We start from the raw sequence: 16,080 nt of genomic DNA, 5'->3' as shown, positions 1-16,080 counted from the left end.
AAGAAAGAAAGAAAGAAAGAAAGAAAGAAAGAAAGAAAGAAAGAAAGTCTTCAAGCATAAACATTCCCATTCCGTGCACAGGATTTCACCTTCTCTTTCAGGTAGTAGCCACTCAGTGAACATTTGTTGATGAATTAATGACTGAAGGAATCAGTCCTAGGGCAGATGTCTGGGGACTGCTGAGTCCAGAAAGCTCTCAAAGGGAGTCATTCACTCATTCTTTCAGCACTTATTCATCATTCATTCATTTTTTTCAACATTTATTAAAAGGCTGCTATGTAAAGGGCAGATAGTATAGGAATAAAGAATGAGTCAGCCATGAGTCCTGGTCTTTGGGTGCTTACATTTTGATACCATGAGAAATTACTGGTGTTTTTCAAATCTAAGAACAGACATTGGCAGAGTAAAGATAACTGAAGCTCAGGGAATGACCAACATTAACATTCGGAGGCGACTGCTAAGGGTAAGTCTGGTGCCAACCAAGAAGAAGCCTTCCCTTAAAGAGGAAATCCAGCTAAAGATCGTGAAGAATAACTGGATGACTCACCGTCAAAATAGGAAGCTCTCTCTGGTAGGGAAGATGGTGGCATCTAGGTGGCAGAAACCACGAAGATCCCGCTCAAACATTTACCACAGCTTCACCCTTGCTCCTTGGGCTACAGTGTGTGGAGTGGAGGACGTACCTGTTCACTAGACAGGGCTGGACATAAGCAGTGCAGCATTGTGGTAGGAGATCCCAGGCTCCGGGAGGCACTGCCTCACCCTGAACAAAAGCTCTCTCGTGCAGAAGCTCTGCAAACTTGGGCATGTATAAAAGTGGAGGTAATAGCAATCCCTCTTCCACGGAGCTGTAAAATACATAGGGCAATGTTTGGCTCATAAGGAGCACTCACAAAACGTTAGCTATTTTTACTGTCCTTCTATCATTGACTTTAATTATTTGTATATTTGAACTGAAAAATCCCCAGTGAATTTTAGAAGGAAGAGAAGATGCTCACATTTCACTTGGCTATCAAATAAGAGTATAAATCATACATCTTGCATTTTATGAAAACTTTGTTCATAAGACGATAGTTCTTCCATCAGCCGGAGGCTGGCTTCTCTGAACTGTCATATCATTGTCCCCTACAGCGGAACTCCAAATGGATCATGATGTTTCCCATTTGTGTACTTTACCACCAGACTTTAAGAGGAGCATAGAGGGATTCTACTAAAGCCACCAAGTTACATTTTCTTTTACTTTACCAGACCATGGCTCCTATCAGAATTCATGATCCATGTTTGGTATATAAATGTTACTCTAACTTAGAAAATAGATATTTCTTTATTAAGGCAAATGTTGACTTAATCCATGTGTTTCTTTCCTATCTAAAAAAATAAAAAAATACATTTAAAAAATATATGCATTAAAAATTATTTACACAAAGAATTTATAACCAAGTGCTATATCTAGCTTTACTGCAAAAAAGTTCTGATTTTAAATTTTGCAGCTAGTCTTATTTTTTTTTCAGTGACTGGTTCTGTCATACACAAAAAAAGGATCTCTCATTTTCCATAGGCTTTGATCAGGAAAGCAATGGCTCTCCTACTGGCAACACTTAAACAGCCAAGATTAATTTCAAAGACATAAATTCAAAAATAGCAAGACAACTCTTTTGATTTCTTGAAAGTGCTGTCGAAGACAATACAAGATTTTCATCCCGTATATTTTTTTACGTTGATAATACAGTATGTTTCCTTTTTTTGTTAATTCAATACTTCCGTTGCAAAGAGTAAGAATCATTCTAGACGACTCAGATGTTATCACTTAAAAGATTTTCAGGCAATCTCTTAATATAAACATGTTTTGGCACAACAGTTTTAAAAATTATGACTAGTGAATAAGTATTTTCAGAATGGTATTATTTCTATTTGTTTATTTATGTTTACATATCAAACATTGTAACTTACCAGCAAATGCTAGGGTCTTCCTTTGCCATGCTTTCTATAAGATGCGTTAGGTAGGAAGAACATATCAGTAAATGGGGGAGATACTTCCCAAGTTGACTGATGAGATAACTAAGTTGAATAGTCAAGGAATTTCACACCAATATCTCAAGTTCATTCCATACCATCGGCAGCCATCTGAAATGTTTGGGGCTTGTTGGTGGGTGAAGCACAGGAATGGGTTTGAGATACGCCATAGGAAGGTGGGGAGTATGGTGAACATGGCATTGGCTTTGGAGCCAGGAAGACTGGGCCCCAAATCTTGACTCTGCCTCACTGGCCCTGTGCCTTCTGAGCCTCAGTTTATTCACCTGAAAAACCATCATATTAATACCAACCTCACAGAGTCATTAGGAGCATTAGAACATTATAGATGCTCAGTAACTGGCAGTTCTTATGAGGTGGATAATTTTGGTATATTCACGTACAGATGTAATTAGATAGTGTTTTCAGTGTATTTATGTGTAGTGTATGGATATTTTAAAAGGCACGTTAGCAGTCCTTACCCTACGAGGTTGCTACAGGGATTTCAGAAAGGCTGGCACATTCTCCTGTTCCATAAAATTTTCTGTGGTACCAAAGCACACTGGAGAGACCATCACTCTCTGTGCATCTGTGTGCATAGTCAACATATTATCATCAATAATGAAGAGCAGAGCACTTGACTAGAAGTAGGGAGACCTAGGATTTCGTCCTGGCTCCTTCTCAAAAGAGCTCTATGACCTCAGGTCAGTTGCCTTCTCTCTCTGGGCCTCAGTTTCCTAGTTTGGAGATGAGGAAGTCACCTGGAAATCTTCTAGTTCTAAAACTGTATTAGGTACCCGAATCTCTGACTTTCCAACTTAGGCAGAGGTTCAAGAGGAAGAAAACTGGTAGAGATGACTAATGTTACCACTAACTATTCATCTCATGTCTGAAAAAGTGTGATATTGACCGGATTTTTGCACATTCTCTTAAAAGCTAAGATTAAAGTAGATCAGATCAAGTTCCTTTCCTTGTGACCAAGATGATAGGGAAATGCTGCAAATGTTTCCCTAATCCTAGCAATAGGTGTACACTACGTACAGAATACAATTTTGTCTGTTTACAGTCCTAACCAAGGTCTTACATATGCATTGGGGTTTGGGGTATAGTTTGTGGTCATGGATTCACTGAGGGCACCATGATCTTTGGTAAGTGCTATTTTGCTGTGGTGAATCCCTTCCTATAATCAAACCATTAAATAAATCTAGGTTTAAATGGTCCAACTTCTAAATCTAACCAACCATGGAATGGGCCACATTGGAAGGAAGAGAGCTCTCAGCCTGGAGCTCTCTAGGAAGGAGTTCAATGAGCACTTTGTTAGGTGTGTTATGTCAGTGACTCAGATAAGGAGTGATCTCTAAAGACCTTCTCAACTCCAAAATTTTATGATTCTTCTGGTCCTATTGACTCTTACCAGGCTAATTCTGGGAATGTATGTGATGGGTTTTACCTTCATATTTATATTTAAAAAAAAAAGAAGGAAATGAGTGGATCAACCCTGTTGAGGAAGAGAAAAAAGTCAAATCTATACATAGGCTAGTTGAGTTAATTTTAATGCTAATGACACCAATATTCCAGGATTCTGAGCCATGGGGTTCTGGGTAATAAATTTTGATTAAATGTGGGTGGCAGCACTGTGAAAAAAAAGTTCAGTAGAGGTGACTGGCATGCCCAAACTTGGACTTGGCAAACAGGAGGGGGCAAGATCACCTTGCCCGTATTTGTTATGGTACCTGACAATTACCTTCCTGCTCACTTTTCCCTGCATCCTCTGAGAATTCCTAGACCTGACTTGGTCTGTACCCAGCTCAGTGCCCATGGCTCAAAGGATTGTTCTGTAATTTAATCCAGTCCTTCTCCTTTTGGCCTGCTGCCTGCTCCAACTCAGAAGTTAAAAGGTTGCACTTCCTTAAAATGTAGTATTTCCCAACCAAACCTGCATTAATCAACCGATTAGTATAATTACACAGGCACTGCTCGAGGCTAAACACTGGCTAATGATCGCTGGCTTTGTCTTATTCCAGGCTGGTCTTTCTTAATCCAGCTGAGAACTGACCACTTGAAAGGAGGTGCATGGGAAGATCTGAAATGCAGCTGGGACAACACCGTGTCAAACTGTCATAGTCATATGAAGGGAAGCCTTTGCGGCATCTGTCCAGATCGGGTAAGTTGGTGGAGTGGTTTGAACTATGGGGTGTGAAGAGTGACTCAGGATTTAAAGAATGGCATAGTAAAGGAGCTACTGAAGAGGTTTCCTGCCCTAACTCTCCTCTCGGGCTCTTTCAAAGGTTCTGTACCCCCCCCCCACCCCCTCCTTTTACTGGTTCCCACCACTCAGGTAGGTTTGTGTTGATTGGCCAGGTTGGGTTAAGGAGTAGTACTATCAACATTGGTAGGCACAGCAGCTTGGTCTGTGTGGATCCAAAGGGTTCAGAATCTTTTCAGGACTCACCCTGGCTCCAGGCAGGAGAGCGCAAGGCCAGGGAGATAGGCATCCCTAGAATGATTGTACCTGAAAGGCCAGGTTCATGTTTGCTGCGGTAGGGCAGGATGTGAAGGCCTGGCTCACTCCAGCGTTCTCTCTGAAGAACCACAAATGGGTGGTAACACCATTAGTTGGAAAGTAAGGCTTATGTTTCCGCTCCTGTCTGTTCCTGTCTGGGATTGCTGTGATCTTCTTTGTTTGAAGAAAACTATTTGGCTCTAAACTAAAATATAAGTCTCCATAACCAGGCTCCTTCCCAAGAATACAGGCATCTCTCTCTTTCTGCCTTATCTCCTCTCCCTTCACCTCTGTCTTCCTTTTGGTTGTTTAGATTATGGTACATTTTCAAGCAGGGGACTTACATGTTTCATGAACATTTTGCCAGAGAAGCCTGCATAGAAGGGTTTTGAATCTGCTAGTGAAAGAAGGGAAGCGATACCAGCCCTTGGGTGAGTGGTGACTTCACTGAAGTGTGTTCTGGTACTTACAGTGTGGCTGGGATTTTTCACTCCAAGAAGAGGATTAAATAATAGAGCTTTCCAGGAAAAGAGAGACTTTTATTTTTTATTTATTTATTTTTGCTTATTCTAACTTCTTTATCCAATCCATTCAGAAATACAAGCCTTTGATACCCAGAAACCAATTTCATTTTGTGGAGAAGGCTAATGCTATTGAAAACTACCACTAAAACTATAAGGAATGCAAATAATAATATCCAGACATTTTTATAGCCACTGTGTTGATCCTATGAATGACACAGTAGGGTTTGAGAGGACAGGTATAGATAATATCCCAGTTTTTCATGGAGGAAAGCAGGGCCAGGAAGAGAAATGCCTTGTCCAGGGTCTGATACCTGATAGACAGAAGCACCAAAACAGAGCCACTTTTCTGACTTGAGGCTCAGCATGTTTTTTTCTACACCTTGCTGCCTCTTCCCACATAGTAATCTTTTAAGATTAAGTTTTTAGGCTCGAGAGTTGGGTCCATGGAGTTACTAAAAGGACTAACAAAATGAAGCTTTGAAAAGATTATATTCTCATCCTTCTTTCTCTGCACAGTGTCTGAGTATCAAGGAAAAGGATTATTTGTTAAGACTGCTTTGAAAATTTGCTGGCCCATGAGTACCTGACTAATGCCAGGAGTAAAATCCTGTGTATCAAAACCACACTTTTTTTGGCTTTTCTTGGCTCCTTACTTATCTTAGCTGAGTGGCCAGCTATGTGTGAGTTTACTGGTAGGAAGGCTTTCTGGGAGCAACGACTGGTTATGAGGTTTCTGTTGAGATCCAGGTAGCAACTTTAGGCAAGTACACATCTGTTACCAGCGAGAGGGTGGGAGATAGAACACACATCAAGCTGACTGGCTCTGCCCAAAAGCTTTGTCTTGCAGAGTCTAGACTGATCACCACCTACCTGGATCACCTCTGGAATACTGGGAGAAAATATAACGGTTGTTGTCAGAAACTGGGTCTACGACTGTGGGAAGTCCAGGATCTTGAAGAAAACTAACCAATTTAATGTTTTCCTTCCTACCAAATAAGAATGGATTTAAGGGGCCTTCCTCCCCTCTCTCCTCCTCTCCCACTCATTGTCAGCATCATAAAATCAGCCATGGCTGAGACCTAAGAGAGATCAAGGTATGGTGGATGGCATACTCAGCTGGGATTGCGCAGTCCCTGTTTCTCTCCAGGCTTCGTGTGGTCTCAGACGAATGATTTGACTTTGTGGGTTTTAGCTTCTCCATTTATCAAATGGAGAGTTGAACTGCATGGTCTTCGATACTTCCAGGCCTGACATTCTTCGATTCTCTCTAGAATATCAGATTCTGGTCTAAACCTGCTTGACCAAGAATGCCAAAAGATGCCCAAGCTTCTTGTCTTTGATTTGCCTCTGTCTTACCAGAATTGCCATGATGACATGAACAGGGGAGCTGCCTCTCTACCCCATGGTATTTAGAGGTCTCACTGTGATCACCCAGCTTCCCCCCCAATCCCAGTCCTTCCCTCTGCCAATGACCTTAAGCTACGGCAAATGAAGCGCACAGACACAACAGGAAACCCCTGATGTGGAGGGCTCTTATTTTAGAGAGGAGAAAAGGGAGACAGGGAGTGTAAGACCCAGTCAGTCCCTGAGATGGGCCTGCATTCTGTGTGTGTGTGTGTCTCTGTGTGTGTGTGTGTGTGTGTGTGTATTAAGCTCTCACTTGAATAATATCTTCTTTCAGGATTCTCAGAGTCCAGAGGATTAAGTTTACTAACTTAAATCCAGTGATTATCTACCCTGTGTTCCTATTCTATGTCCATTCTAACTCTTCCACCCTGTCTCTTTCCCATAATTAGCTTTATAACTAAAGTTTTTTAGAGAAAAAAGCTGTTAGGTAAAGTAAGAAATAAACGAGCAATAAATATTAACAAATAATGTCTGATTTGAATATGAGTGTAGTGTACAAAATGAGAAACAAACAAATAAATGAAAGTAAAAACAAAACCTCTTGTGATCCCATCACTCAGAAATATCCACTGTGAACATTTTGGTGAGTTTCCTTCCAGTCCTTTTTTTATACATATGCATGCATGTTTACTATCAATATTTTGTCATTGGTATTTCAAATGGGTTTTAGGACTTATCATCACTACATATGCTTTTGTCTTCTATCAGTTGTGAAAGATCTAATTCCTGTAATTCCATATCAATTTGGTGGCTCTCCTTCCTAGTTGAACCCTGTTTGATACAGAATATGTTGCCAAAACTCCTAAAACATGTCAGGTCTGAATTTTAGAACTGACTTCCCCACCTGGACATACTCCAGAGAAGAATTTTGAGGCATTGGACAGTATGTTCCAAAGAGCTCCAGGGTTTTTTAAAAGTCACCCATTGGCTATTACATTTAACATTTATTGAACATCTGCTGTATGTGTCTGCCATTATGGTAAATGGCTTACATGTACTACATTACTTAATCCTAACTCCCTGGGGGTAAGGATATACTTGTTTCCATTTTATAGATGAGGAAACTGGGGCTTAGGAAAGCTACACAGCCCAAAGTTGCAGAGCTAGTAAGTGGTAGAGTCATGCTTCAAACCCAGGCAGTTTGGTTCCAGAGTCCCTGCTCTGGGCTCAAATTTAAGTTACTCACCAACACACCAAGCTGGAGACACCTCACCTGTTGGTAGAAGGGCAGGGTCTCGGAACAGTCACTTGGCTTGTGGGTATACATGACCTTGTGAGATGAGCCCTGCTGACGAAGGCAGCAGGTATGCTGGAGTGAGCACTGGACTACGAGTCAAACAGACCTGAGCTCCAAGCCTACTCTTCCGACATACCAGCCATGTGACCCTGGATATGTCACTGTCCTGTCTGAGCATCAGTGTTCTCCTCCATAAAAGGGAGATAATAGTATCAGTCTTAAAGGTTGTGGTGAGGATTAAGAATGACAACATCTAAAAGCACCTGGCATGTTTCCAGGCATATAGTAAATGCTCATATATTTAGTTGAATCTGAATCTGAGCATAAAGTTTCAAGTTGAGACCTGGTTTTTAGTCTTAGATCAAACACACTTGGTGTGTGATTTTGAACAAAGATTCTGGGACCTTTCTAGGCCCAAGTTCCTCATCTATCTACGAGGTGGTTGGACTAGATGATCTCTATAACCCTGTCTAGGAGCTGGGCCTTTAGAGACAGGAATGGGGCAGACGGTGTCTTTCCTTCTCCTATCAGCCTGAAACAAGGCCAAGATTCTCTAAGTACAGTGTGTTTTCCGTTGGCTCCCCTGCCCTGTGCATGTTCTTGACTAGAGCCATGTACTTGGAGCTTTCTGAAATGTCTAAGGTCTGATTAAAATCACAAATATTTCTTAGAAAAAAGGGGTGAGGTTGTCACTGTGGGCTGTATTAGCCCTTCTAGGAAAGCAGGGTCACAGCTTTATAGGTCTCTCAATAATGAGAGAAAATAGCTCCTTGACTTGCTCCAAAGAATACTGTTGGGAAATCACAAAGCCAGATGATTCTTTGGGTCTCTTGTACTGGATCATTTAATGATTCAGTTGGACGACAACCACTTGGGTTTTAACTGAAGGGCTCCTAGAAGCTAAGCCCTGTGGGGAGTGGTAAACTGACAGGAGTCTCACTCTAAAGATGCCTCCTGTCTGCCTCCATCAAGGAAACATCAACCAAGACCTGAAGAGCACAGACACATCTTGTTAGGATCCCACAGAAAGGGTAATTAAGGTTTTTTTTTTTTTCCTATTTCCCTGACCATGTCTCATTCACCTTGGCAGGTGCCCTCTCCTCTCCCAAACCTCTAAATGAGGAGTGTCCCAAGGCTCAGCTATTGGACTTCTTCTTGCTCTGTGCTCACTTCCCTGGGGAATCTTATTCAGTTTCACAGTTTTAATAAAATCTTAACACTGACAACTCCTGGATTTCTATCTCTAGCTTAGATTTCTCTCTGGGACACCAGCCTCAGAAATCTAGCTCCCACTCAGGCACCACATTCTGACTGTCTGTTTGGCTGCTCTAACTGAGCCATCCAAATTAGAGTTCCTGATGTGCCCCGAACTCCTTCAAATCTGCTCCACCTGCAGTCTTTCCTTTTTGGGTAAATAACAATTCCATCTGTTATAGTTGCTCAGACCAAAGAAAATGAAGCCGGGCTTGATTTCTGTTTCTCCACAACCCACATCCAGACTACCAGTAACATTATTGACTCTGCCTTAAAAATTATATACAGAATACTCCTCACCATTTCCTAGTCCAAGCCATCACCTCCCTCCAAGATTATTATAATAACTCCCTAAACGCTTTCGATGCTCCTACCTTGCCTATCTGAACAGAGTGGCTAGAGGGATTCTGTGAAAATAAACTTTGGATCCTGTCCAGGCTGTCAATAGTTTTCCATCTCGTCCAGAGGAATAGAAAGTGCTTCCAGAGCTCAATGGGGTTTATATAACATACCTCCTTTCCTCCCTGTCCTCCTCTCTCACTGCTCTGCCCTCCTTCCCTCTGCTGTAGTGGCACCTGCAAGAGGGCCAGCCTGCAGGTGTACAGCCCCCTTGCTGTTCCTCACGCAATGGGCATGCTCCAGCTCGGGGCCTTGGTGCTCACAGTTCCCTCTGTCTGGTACCTCTTACCCCAGCTATCCAAATGGTTCTCTTCTTCATCTTTTCTCAGTCTTTCGTGTCACCCACCTAGTGGCGCCTTCCCCAGAACCCTATCTCATACCACACCCTGCCCAAAACATGCCCTGTCACTCTTCCCTGCTTTTTCCCTTTCTAGCATTTATTATCGTCAAATCTATTGCATATTTACTATCGAGTGTATTGTCTGTTTCTCCCTCCTGTTTTGGAAGAAACTCCAAAGGACAGGGGGGCACAGTCCCTGGCATTCAGTAAATATTAGTCGAAGAAATGGGTAGGGTGGCTGGCCAAAGGCTTTATGGAGGAACCTGAGTTTGAGTGACCCTCTGAATCACAGGAGGATCTGAGTGACCAGAGGCTGAGAAAGGGGTGCTCAGGAGAGGAAGGATACTGGGCAGAGCCTGAGTGGAGCCCCGTGGGACGGATAGGACCAGACTAACTGACTCATTCTTTATCAGCCTTTACCTATCTGGTTTTATTTCTTCCAGAGCACCTAGTGTCTGTCTTTAAATAGGTAGCAAAAATCCCATGGCTGTTTGGTATAATAGAAAGTTCATGGATGGAATTCAGAGTCATAGACCTAAATCTAGAAGCATGACCTTGGACTAGCCACTTGACCCCTCTAAACCTCTGCTTGCTCATCTGTCAAAGAAGGAAAACAACAATGGCTTGTGTTCTCACGGCGGAGAGGGGGGCTGTTGTAAAGATCAAATGAGGTAACGGATAGAAAGTGCTTCACACTTTGAAAGCTGGACCATGTAGTAGGGATTAGTGAAATGCATGAGTATATCACTGAAATAGGCACTCAGACTCACATATAGATTATCTACCTCAGTGACGAGGAAAGGAGGAGAAGGAGTTCCAAATTGGTGACTAATTCAGAAACACTTCAACTGGATTTTCGAATACGGGAGGGACATGGGAGGAGGGTTTGGAAGATGTGCCTTCCTGAGCTCATGGCTCATGTCCAAATGAGATGCTATGTGTTCCCTGTGCACCAGGCTCTGGAGATTACGTCTCCTTTCATCCTTACATACCTTTGTGAGTTGGGTATTATTACCACCTTCTTTAGAGATAAGAAAGCTGAGGTTCAGAGAAGTTAAGTAACTTGCTCAGGGTCACATATGTATTTGGTGTCAGAATCCAAAGAAACCAGCTTTGTTTTAAGAGTTTCTTTGTTCTTTCCATAAGCTGCCTTTTCAGAGACCTTAATGCAATGAATCGAGCAGCTGACAGTGCTGCCTCTGTGGCCTGAATTTGGGCAAGTAAATAACACACAAGTCTAAAACATCAGGCGCCCACACAGATAACAGACTCTAAGCTATTAAACATAATTCAAAAAGTGAAAAGGAAAGTCCATGTGCCAAGTATGAATCCAAACTCTTTTCTAGGCCACTGTCTTGTGCTGTGAATGGTTTCTCAAGGCAGTACATGGTAACCATTTAGAAGAATTTTGAGCTAAACTTTCAGTAAGAGCAGAAGAATAATATAGCTGGGGAACAATGCCCACAGGTCTTGCTAAGCATCAGAATTTAAAAGAAAAAAAGCAGTGGTGTAAGAAATGACATGACTAGCATCCCAGTCTAGATTGTATTTATTTGTTTGCTTATTTATTGGAGTATAGTTGACACACAATGTTACATTAGTTTCAGGTGTAAGACATAGTGATTGGACAAATCTAGATGTCATGCTATGCTCACCACAAGTGTACCTACCACCTGTCACCATACAACGCTATCCCAGTACCTTTGACTATATTCCCTATGCTGTACTTTTCATCCCCATGACTTACTCATTTCCTAACTGGAAGCCTGTAACTCCCACTCCCCTGCACCCTTTTGCCCATCTCCCCAACCCCCTCCCTTCCAGCAACCATCTGTTTGTTCTCTGTGTTACTAGGTCTGTTTCTGCTTTTTGTTTGTTTGCTTATTCATTTGTTTTGATTTTAGATTTCACATAGAAGTGAAATCATAAGGTATTTGATTTTCTTTGTCTGACTTATTTCACTTAGCATAATACCCTCTAGGTCCATCCATGTTCTCGCAAATAGCAAGATCTCATTCATTTTCATGACTGAGTAATAATCCAGTGTGTGTGTGTGTGTGTGTGTGTGCGCGCGCGTGTTTGTGTGTGTGTGTGGGTGGGTGGGTGTGTGGGTGTATCACATCTTCTTTATCCATTCATCTATCAGTGGATACTTGGGTTGCTTCCATATCTTGTCTATTGTAAATAAAGCTACAATAAACATAGGAGTGCCTATATATTTTTGAATTAGTGTTTTCATTTTCTTTGGGCAAATCCCCAGTAGTGGAATTACTGTATCATATGGTAATTCTGTTTTTTTTTTTTTTTTTCATTTTTAAAAATTCAATATAATTAACATACAGCGTTATATTAATTTCAAGTGTACAATAGAATGATTCAACAATTCTTTACATTACTCGGTTCTCATCACTATAAGTGTACTCTTAATCCCCTTCCCCTATTTCCCCCATCTTCTCACCCACCTCCCCTCTGATGACCATCAGTTTTTTCTCTATGTTTAAGAGTCTGTTTTTCTGTTTGTCTCTTTTTGTTGTTGTTTGTTTTGTTTCTTGAATTCCACATATGTGAGAGATCATATGGTATTTGTCTTTCTCTGACTGACTTATTTCACTTCTCATCATATCCTCTGCAGTCATTCATGTTACTGCAAATGGCAAGATTTCATTTTTTTTATGGCTAAGTAATATTCTGTTATCTATCTATCTATCTATCTATCTAGATTAATAATTTGGTAGGGGGGGACCTCCATACAGTTTTCCACAGTGGCTGCACCAGTTTGCATTCTCACCAATAGTGCAAGAGGGTTCCTTTTTCTCCACATCCTTGCCAATACCTGCTATTTTTTGTCTTTTTGATTCTAGCCATTCTGACAGGTATGATTTCATTATAGTTTTAATTTGCATTTCCTTGATGATGAGTGATGTTGAGCATCTTTTCATATGTCTTTGACCATCTGTATGTCTTCTTTGGAAAGATGTCTATTTAACTGGATTTTTTTTTTTTTTTTGGTGTTAAGTTGTATAAGTTCTTTATATATTTTGGATATTAATCCCATATCGGTCATTTGCAAATATCTTCTCCCATTCAGTAGGTTGTCTTTTCATTTTGTTGATGGTTTCCTTCACTGTTCAAAGGCTTTTTATTTTACTCTAGTCTCAATAGTTTATTTTTGCTTTTGTTCCCCCTGCCTGAGGATACATCTAGAAAAATGTTGCTAAGGCTGATGTCAAAGAAATTACTGCCAATGTTTTTTTCTAGGAGTTTTATGGTTTCCTTCTCACATTTAGGTCTTCAATCCACTTTGAGTTTATTTTTGGTTATGGTGTTAGAAAGTGGTCCAGTTTCGTTCTTTTACATGGAGCTGTCTAGTTTTCCCAGCACTATTTGTTGAGAGACTCTTCCCCATTGTGTATTCTTGCCTCCTTTGTTGTAGATTAACTGACTGTATAGGTGTGGGTTTATTTCTCCCGTCTAGATTTTAACTGGTAATACTTATGCAGCAACTCATCTGTTGTCTGCCACATAATGAGATTTAATCAATGTTCACTGAATATACTCAGGTATCTCTATATGTATGTATAACATGCACAGTAACAGGTATGGTTTTGGTAATTATGTATATAAATTTATTTGGATCAATGGTGATATACAGGTGGATGGATACTGGACCCACAAGTTGAAGAAATGCAAAAAAAAAAAAAAAAAAAGCCTATAACATGCTGATAGAATACTTGCTTTAAACATTTATGTACCAGAAAGTTTACTGAGCACCTACTGGGTGCTGATGGAAGGAAATGGGAAGCATATCTCTTTGCATTGGTCTCAGCCATAAGAAAAATATACAATTTTAAATAAGTGATTTTTGTAGATGAGAACTACTTGGATTTGGAGGCAAAGAAGAGCCATTGTCCCTTTGGTGTAAAGCACCAAGAGTGTTAGGAGTGAAAGAGGCCTAGGTCATCCTGTGCACTTAGCCTTTTTAGGTTGCAAGATTGAACTGCATAAAGGAAGGTTACACAGCGATTCATAGACATACTTTTAAAAAAATAAAAATATAAACAACCCCTTCCCTAGCCACCTAGAAACCCTGAAAAATGGGTCTTTGCAAGGCAGAAAACTTGGTGGGATGGTGTAAGGCCAAGAGCATGGGCTTTGGATTTCACTCAACCAGGATGTGAATCCCCCTCATCTACTTATTAGCTTTTTGACCTCAGGAGGCTATTTCCATTCAGAACCTCTGGCCCTTGCTTTAGGAGATGAAGACACCTGCCTATGTCTCCCATTAGTACAAAATAAGGTTACGTTGTAAGGGGCTCAGCAGAGTAGCTGGCTCACAGAAGTTCTCAGTAGCTCTTTCCTCCCCGCACCCGCAAACACTCCATCAGCCTCGAACTTCCTCGACACCCCTGGGCAAAGGCACTTACTGCCTTCTCCCTTTCCCTAGTCTACTGCATTCTGGTGTTGGCCAGATGATCTCTAAGGTTCTGTTCAATGATACTATCTAGTTCTATTTTTTACCATATAGCTGGGCTAGCCGGACAGTACATCAAACAGCCTACTTTCTATACATTTTATATTAATGAGCCATTGACTGGGCTTTATGACATTCAATCCTCAAAAGAATACCTTGTAGTAGCAGTAGCTTTTTCCCTTTCTATAAAGGAGCAAACCAAGGCAAGAGGCATAGGGAGAAATCATACTAGACCTCCGGTTTGGCATCCAGCTTGCAGAGAGACTCTTTTGAAAGGGTTGACAACAACATTACAAAACAAAGCCCTTTATTATAACCCCGTCCTTGAAAATCAAGTGGAAACTTCCCAATTTTCACTCCATCCATTCTCCTTCCTCCTGCCCTGAAAGCTTTAGTCATCTTCTCTCTTTTTTGCTGTCCCTTTTAAATGTTGCCATTCTAGGCTAAGATCGTGGCCCTCCTAAGAGTTAATCCAAACCGGAAGGCAACAGGACTGAACACAGAGTCTTCCATACCTGGTTCTCAGACTGAACATGCACAAACAAAGAGGATGCCTGGGAATCCAGCCTTTCCGCCCGAGGCTATGGCCCAGGCTGTGAATTTTAACTGGCTCTTGCCTGATTGTCTTTCTTTGGCATTTAACATAACTTGTCTCTGGATCCCTGGTAAAGCCGATCTCTTTCTCTAGCCTCTGATTTATATTCCCCCCAGAGGGGCTAGAATTATGCCTTACACAGCGGATGTGCACTGAGCTGGAGATCATGCTGCCAGCCAGGTCAGTCGCAGATTACATCGAGCCTTTCCATGATTGCATTGAATTGCTGGCCAGCCTGTAGTGTCTGGTCAGCCTTCTTCCCAGCCTTTCCCTCCTAGATTCACAAAGCCCAGTTTCAACTAATTCTTAATAATGCAATTAAATTTTTGGAAACCAAAGCTGAGTTTCATATTTAAATGTTGACTTTCAGCACACAGGAAAGGTTGGCCAAAAGCAGGAGTGACTGAAGATTTTGGCAAGGAGATTAATTGGGATTTTCCATTCTCAGTAAAGCTGCATGTGTTAACCCATAGGTAATACTCTGTCCTCAGGGGTTCCCAGGGACCAAAGAGTAGGCAAGGCATGAAACTGAAAACCAACACGCCTCATAGGAAATTGTTCTCCAAAAAGAAGAAGAAAAAAAAAAAAAGTCCAGTAGAGGCAGACTTGAACTGTTTCCTCTTTTTTTGAAATGTAACAACACCTACCTCTCAGGGCTGTTGTGGGGATGAAATTAGAACATATATGAACGGGTTAGCACAGGGCCTTGCTCAGAGTAGGAGCAATGAATGTATTTATTTGCTAATACTTCAATCCAGGAAAAGGCACTTGTCTGCAGTTAAATGACCAGGTTTTGAACCTCAAGCTATAACTACCAGCCCAGCTGGTGCCTTCCCATTCTGGGTCCCCATTTACCTGTCTTTCTAATTAGAATAATAATCATGACTTCACAGGGTCATGAGGAGAAGCACATTAAGGAATGGCTGAAGAACTTCTTTGTAAACTAGACAGCTTTCTAGACAAGGTACTGTTAGGTGTACACCTTATCTCTGTGCCATTCTTTCAACTCTTCTCTGTCTGGAGTACACTCGTTCCCCACACCTCCTCTCCTTAACCTGCCATAACCCCTTCCTAACCTAACCCTTGTGGAAGTTTTACTCTTCATTCGTAAGGCAGTAGAGCATAATGGCTAAGGGCAAAGACTTAAATCACCAGGGTTCCAATCCCAACTCTGCTGTTTGTTAGCTGTTTGATCTTAAGTAAGTTACTTAACCTTTCTGTGCTTCAGATTCCTGTCTGTAAAGCGAGGATAACAATAGCATCCCTTTTACAACGTTGGATTAAGTAAATTCACAAGTGTAAAATACTTAAAGCAGTACATACTAAGGACCATATATATG

This window comes from Mirounga leonina, unplaced genomic scaffold (genome assembly GCF_011800145.1).
Source record: "Mirounga leonina isolate KUSES-001 unplaced genomic scaffold, KU_Mleo_1.0 Mir_115, whole genome shotgun sequence".
NCBI classification, from domain to species: domain Eukaryota; kingdom Metazoa; phylum Chordata; class Mammalia; order Carnivora; family Phocidae; genus Mirounga; species Mirounga leonina.
Note: the sequence above shows the minus strand (reverse complement) of the source record.